Raw genomic sequence first — 6,133 nt, 5'->3', positions numbered from 1 at the left:
AGACGTGACTAGGATGGTAGAAGGTGGGGATCGAACCCCAGTAACCCTCCGATTGCTGTCACGGCCACTCTACCAACTTATTTGATTTTGTGCGTGGCATAGATTTGCCGTGCGCAGGACGCTTGAGCAGTGCGCAATTGCACAGGCGCGCACCTTAGAGGGAACGTTGCTTTCAATTCTCTTATATACTCTTTCATTCTAGACTTCTAGAGTGTTTGATTATCACATCACTCTAAATGTATAGACTATAAAGTTCACAAACATAAAGAGGGATGCTAGAGGGCCAGGCCAATCTTTCCTTATCTCTAAACTAAAACTGTGGAAATGTGTAGAGTGTTCTGGGCTTCAGACATGATTTTGTGTCAGAATTCCTTGAGGAAAAAATGCATGGTTAGGCTTTGTGTATGTAGTGTGTGCCTTTCTTGCTTTTCAGCTATGCTGTCATTATGCTGTTTGTTACTTATGTATGTTATGTTGCAGCTATTTAAAATAGTTTTGTCAATTTGTTCTGGCCAAAAACAAATTGGCCCTTTGAAACATATCTTTGTCTTTGTGTGTTGTATGTAGACCACATTGCTTAGCAGAGTTCAGTGATGCAAATGCATGTCAAGTTGATCAACACATTGTATTATTCTCCAGTGCAATAACAGTACTGAAATGAAGGCTAAAAGGGCATTAATGGGAGCTTTAAAAAAAAAAAAGAAAAAAAGAAGTAACTAAATAGTTACTTTTCACAGTAACGCATTACTTTTTGGTGTAAGTAACTGAGTTACTTTTAAAATGAAGTAACTAGTAACTGTAACTAGTTACTGGTTTTCAGTAACTAACCCAACACTGGTGATAGTAACCTGGCTTTTTAGCATTAAGCTAATGTTACATGATTCGGCAATTGCTAATCAATAAATAGCTAGTTCTGTTTTAACGTCGGGTTAATATTGTGGAGGGGGCTAAATTGTTATGGAAAATAATAATGTAACGTTAGGTAATTACAGTACTCCCACCTTACATTCCTCAGGGACATTTGTATTAGATCTTTTAAGCAGGTGTTTTTTGTTTACATTGTTATTGCCTTCTGGTTAGCTAATGTTTGCCCTGCAGGTAATAGTCACTTTTCCACCCCTTTATATATTAGGTATAGTTGTAAGCCTAGTTGTTAAAGAGCACATCATTAATGTTAATTAAGCAACATCACATGAGAGGGAATGCTGTTTTTTAATTTCAGCACTGCTGTGATTCGGTTAAAGATAATCATAACATAACATTCTCATATAATATATTATACTGTTACTTTACATTCTGCTATTCAGCATTTCACTGTAATGATGACAATAAATTGTTAGATATTCATTTTTTATTTTTTGTATTCATTTATTTATTCATATTTTTTTTAATCTTGTTAACTATTCTGATTGTTAATTTGGGGGGGGGGGGGGGCACCTAAAATCTTGCCCAGGGCGCCGGATTGGTTAGGGCCGGGCCTGATATTACTGTTGCAGGTGCCTATTACCTTCCTACCAAAATAATAGTAATAGTAGTAGTAAAAAAGTGTTGTCATATTGCATGTGCCTATTACCTTCCTACCAAAGTAACAGTAGTAGTTTGATTGATTGATTGCTTGATTGACACTTTTATTAGTAGGTTGCAGAGTGAAGTACATATTCCGTACAATTGACCACTAAATGGTAACACCCGAATACGTTTTTCAACTTGCTTAAGTCGGGGTCCACTTAAATTGATTCATGATACAGATATATACTATCAGATATATACTATCATCATAATACAGTCATCACACAAGATAATCACATTGAATTTTTTACATTATTTACAATCCGGGGTGTGGAGGAGGGGGGGGGGGTTAGGTTGGACAGCAAGTAGTGGACATAGAGAGAGAGAGAGAGAGAGAGAGAGAGAGAGAGAGAGAGAGAGAGAGAGAGAGAGAGAGAGAGATCAGAAGGCATAAGAAAAAGTATCTGCATTTGATTGTTTACATTTGATTATTAGCAATCCGGGGAGGGTGTTAGTTTAGGGTTGTAGCTGCCTGGAGGTGAACTTTTAGTGCGGTTTTGAAGGAGGATAGAGATGCCCTTTCTTTTATACCTGTTGGGAGCGCATTCCACATTGATGTGGCATAGAAAGAGAATGAGTTAAGACCTTTGTTAGTTCGGAATCTGGGTTTAACGTGGTTAGTGGAGCTCCCCCTGGTGTTGTGGTTATGGCGGTCATTTACGTTAAGGAAGTAGTTTGACATGTACTTCGGTATCAGGGAGGTGTAGCGGGTTTTATAGACTAGGCTCAGTGCAAGTTGTTTTACTCTGTCCTCCACCCTGAGCCAGCCCACTTTGGAGAAGTGGGTAGGAGTGAGGTGGGATCTGGGGTGGAGGTCTAGAAGTAACCTGACTAGCTTGTTCTGAGATGTTTGGAGTTTAGATTTGAGGGTTTTGGAGGTGCTAGGGTACCAGGAGGTGCATGCGTAATCGAAGAAGGGTTGAACGAGAGTTCCCGCCAGAATCCTCCAGGTGCTTTTGTTGACCAGAGAGGAGATTCTGTAGAGAAATCTCGTTCGTTGGTTAACCTTTTTAATTACCTTGGTTGCCATTTTATCACAGGAAAGATTAGCCTCTAGAATGGAACCTAGGTAGGTGACCTCATCTTTCCTGGTGATAACAATGTCACCCACTTTTATAGTGAAGTCTTTGACTTTCTTAAGGTTTATGTGGGAGCCAAATAGGATGGATTCCGTTTTACCCAAGTGTATTGATAGCTTGTTGTCAGCGAGCCAGGTGCAAGTTCTACACAGCTCAGCACTGAGGATTTTCTCCACCTGTGACTTGTCCCTGTCTGATACCAGCAAGGCAGAGTCATCTGCAAACAAGAACAATTCACAGTCGCATGCCGATGACATGTCGTTTATGTATATTACGAACAGTAAAGGTCCCAATATACTGCCTTGGGGGACTCCACAGCTCACTGAGAGGGGGGGGGGGACACGGTGCCGTTTACCTCTACCACCTGCTCCCTCCCCTCCAAGTAAGATTGCATCCAGCTCCATGAGGTTTTGTTAAATCCGATTGCTCTGAGCTTATCCAACAGTATAGCGTGGTTAACGGTGTCAAAGGCCTTCTGAAGGTCCAGCATGACCATGCCGCAGTATTTGCCCGCGTCCACCTCATGTTTGATGTGGTCGGTCAGATAGAGAAGACATGTGTCAGTGGAGTGGTTAGTTCTGAAGCCGGATTGGAATTTGTACATGAGTTTATTAGTGGCAAGGTGACTATCGACCTGTTCATAAACTATTTTCTCCATTACTTTCTAAATGGAACTGAGAATAGAAACAGGTCGGTAGTTGCCAGGTTCCAATTTGCTTCCTTTTTTAAAGAGGGGAGTTACTCTTGCTATCTTAAAATCTTTTGGTACTTGGCCTTGTGTAATTGATAGGTTTATTATGTGCGTGATGATCGGGGCAATGATGGAGGCAGAGTCCCTGAGGAATCTGGAGGGAATATTATCAAGGCCGGTGGCCTTGTTAGGGTGGAGCGCGCTCAATTTTTTAAACACCTCATCAGCTGTGACCATTTCTAATTTGAAATCATCGTTGGATACTCCTAGCTTTCTGTAGAAGGCTTTAATGTGTTCTACACCAAAGCGACCAGAGTGGTGGGATAGCTTGTTGACAAGAGTTGCGGCTATGCTGGTGAAAAAGGCATTAAGCCTGCTAGCTACCTCCATTTTGTCTGTAATGAGGGAGTCACCCTCCTTGATGCTGATGTTGGTAAGTCTGGTTTTAAGTTTCTGGCTGCAACAAGGAAGCTGGTTGTTGAGAATTTTCCAGAGCTCACGTGGCTTATTTGTGTTTTCCTCTATTTTGTCGTTAATGTAATTTTTTTTAAGGATTTAGTCAGATTGGTTGACTTATTTCTTAATTTATTGCATTGCTTTTTGAGAGTTGAAAGGAGTGATTTGAGGTTGATAATATTGGGTTGTTTATCTACTTCTGTTTTACACTTTTGGTATTAGGAGTATTTTCTGTCTCTGTCTTTTATGGCAGCTAATAGGTCCGGATTCATCCATGGTTCATGACTGTTTTCACGGGAGCCATGTCATTTAGTATCTTTAGGAACGCCGTTTTGAAGCGATCCCAAGCAACATCGACCAGGTTGCTCGCGAGCACAGGGGACCAGTCCCACTCATCTAATTTTAAATTGAAATTATCACTGGAGTATTTTTTAAGGGATCTGGATTGGGCTGTTATGTGGCCATTGGCTTTAGGTTTAGCTATTTTGCGGGTGCAGAAGGTTAGATAGTGGTCACTAAGACCACAGATCATGACCCCACTATTTTTTATTTTAGGCCGGTCTGAAGTGAGAATGAGATCTATGGTTGATTGGGTGGAATCACATACCCTTGTAGGTAGTGCTATTAGCTGGGAAAGACCATGCAGATTACAAAACTCGCTGTAGGATCTGAAGAAAGGCGCATCTCTGCGTTGAATATCTGTGTTCAGATCCCCAGTTATAATTAAATACATACGTACATGCGTTTTTTTGGGGTTTTTTTTTTAAAATGGCAAAAAAATTATACACTTCTGTCAAGATGGGGTGCTGAGTGTATATCAATGAGAAATAAAATTAATGAAACAAAGAGTGAAACATTTAAAGTGGTCTAAATACTTTCCGTACCCACTGCACTTACAATAAGTAGATAAAAGTATCTACTTGTACTTCTATTTCCTTATTAATTGTATCAAATTGTACTTTTATCTATTTATTAATTGCATCTACTTGTATTTTTTTTTACTTATTAATTTGATCTCCTTGTAAATGTACTTAATTTATCTACTAGTAAATGTAATTACTAATTGTATCTACTTGTTGTCAGGTTCAAACACTGATGATATATATTAAACAAGACAAGGAAGGAAGGAATTAAACAGAGACAGAATTCTATTTAGCTCAAATGAGGAGAAACGCGTAGACCTGTACCCTATGCTTGCATGTTCGAAATAAACTCAAACTTGTCCAGTGTCCCACCACGCTCTGATGAAAGATTGTACGCCTCCTCTTTTATTTGGACTTTCCCTGATTACATGGCAACAGTTGTTTCTAAGGGAGGGGGGTCGTAAACAGCCATCGCCTTTGGTTACAAAACAGTTCAGAGAAAAGGTCGTAAAACATTTCAAAGAAAAGGTCACCGGGAGGGGGGGGGGGGGGTCAGGCACTCCCTCCTCTCCGCTTTGTAGATCTCGGGTCAAGATAAAATCTTCCTGTGGATTACAATACATCAAAGAAACCCACACCTTCATGTCGCTTCCCATCCTACACAGTGGAGTTTTACAAGCCTTTTGCTTGGTAAGATCAAAGACAGCTTGTGTCCTCTCGCAGGGCGAGCTGAACTCAATGTAACACAAAGTTTTGTGATAACATAGATACAATTATTCTGACACTTGTACTTTTATCTACTTATTACTTGTATTTACTTTTTAGTGAATAATTCATCACGGTAAGATGAATCATCACAACGACTCACAAACATTGGTGACAATTCCGCAGCACGAGCAACAAAGACACCTGGTGTTATAAAAGAGTTTATTTCAAAAGACCACTACAATATATATTTACATATTGCAATCAAATATTGTGCAAAGTGTGAATGATGAGAACAAGTCCAATCATCTAAATGTCGAACACAATACTAACGTACATACAGTGAGTGATATTCACCCCAAATATGCTTCAGTGTGTGGACCAGTGAAGAAGGGTTGCTATGGTAACCATAACCAGTCCAAATATTGTAGTGTAACTGAAGCTGAAGCAAATACTAATTGTCTACAAACAAGATGTCGGCCATCATGACGGATGACCAAAGTTTGTTTACTAAAAGCAAAGCAGGCCAGAGAGATTGGACTATAGATATTTGACTATTAGTAGTTGTCAAATACTTTAGAACACTAACACTTGTCAGCACTTGCAACATTGGTTGTGATGTGCAAGATGTTAAAAGTCAATGACAGCTCCACATTCTGATTCTCACTTTCTCAAGCACTCCAACTCATTATTCAACTTGTACGGATTTTTTCGCAGCCGGCCACTAAATTCTGAAAAAACGACTTTGAACAGCTGATCAGATCAGTTGA

The 6,133-nt window shown here is 39.8% G+C and overlaps 1 protein-coding gene across 4 annotated transcripts in view; it reads right to left on the bottom strand.

Annotated features, from left to right (window-relative positions):
- Positions 1 to 5,553: 5,553 nt before the first annotated feature.
- The window catches only part of cep192 (centrosomal protein 192), a 97,982-nt gene continuing 97,402 nt past the window's right edge, over positions 5,554 to 6,133 (bottom strand). For all 4 annotated transcript variants that reach the window (XM_062029704.1, XM_062029705.1, XM_062029706.1 and 1 more), the window contains one exon: positions 5,554 to 6,133. This exon is cut by the window's right edge and continues 445 nt beyond it. The gene's annotated coding sequence lies outside the window, so the exon portion shown is untranslated.

Source organism: Entelurus aequoreus, linkage group LG20 (genome assembly GCF_033978785.1).
Source record: "Entelurus aequoreus isolate RoL-2023_Sb linkage group LG20, RoL_Eaeq_v1.1, whole genome shotgun sequence".
NCBI classification, from domain to species: domain Eukaryota; kingdom Metazoa; phylum Chordata; class Actinopteri; order Syngnathiformes; family Syngnathidae; genus Entelurus; species Entelurus aequoreus.
Note: the sequence above shows the minus strand (reverse complement) of the source record. Positions and strands in the feature narration are given on the sequence as shown.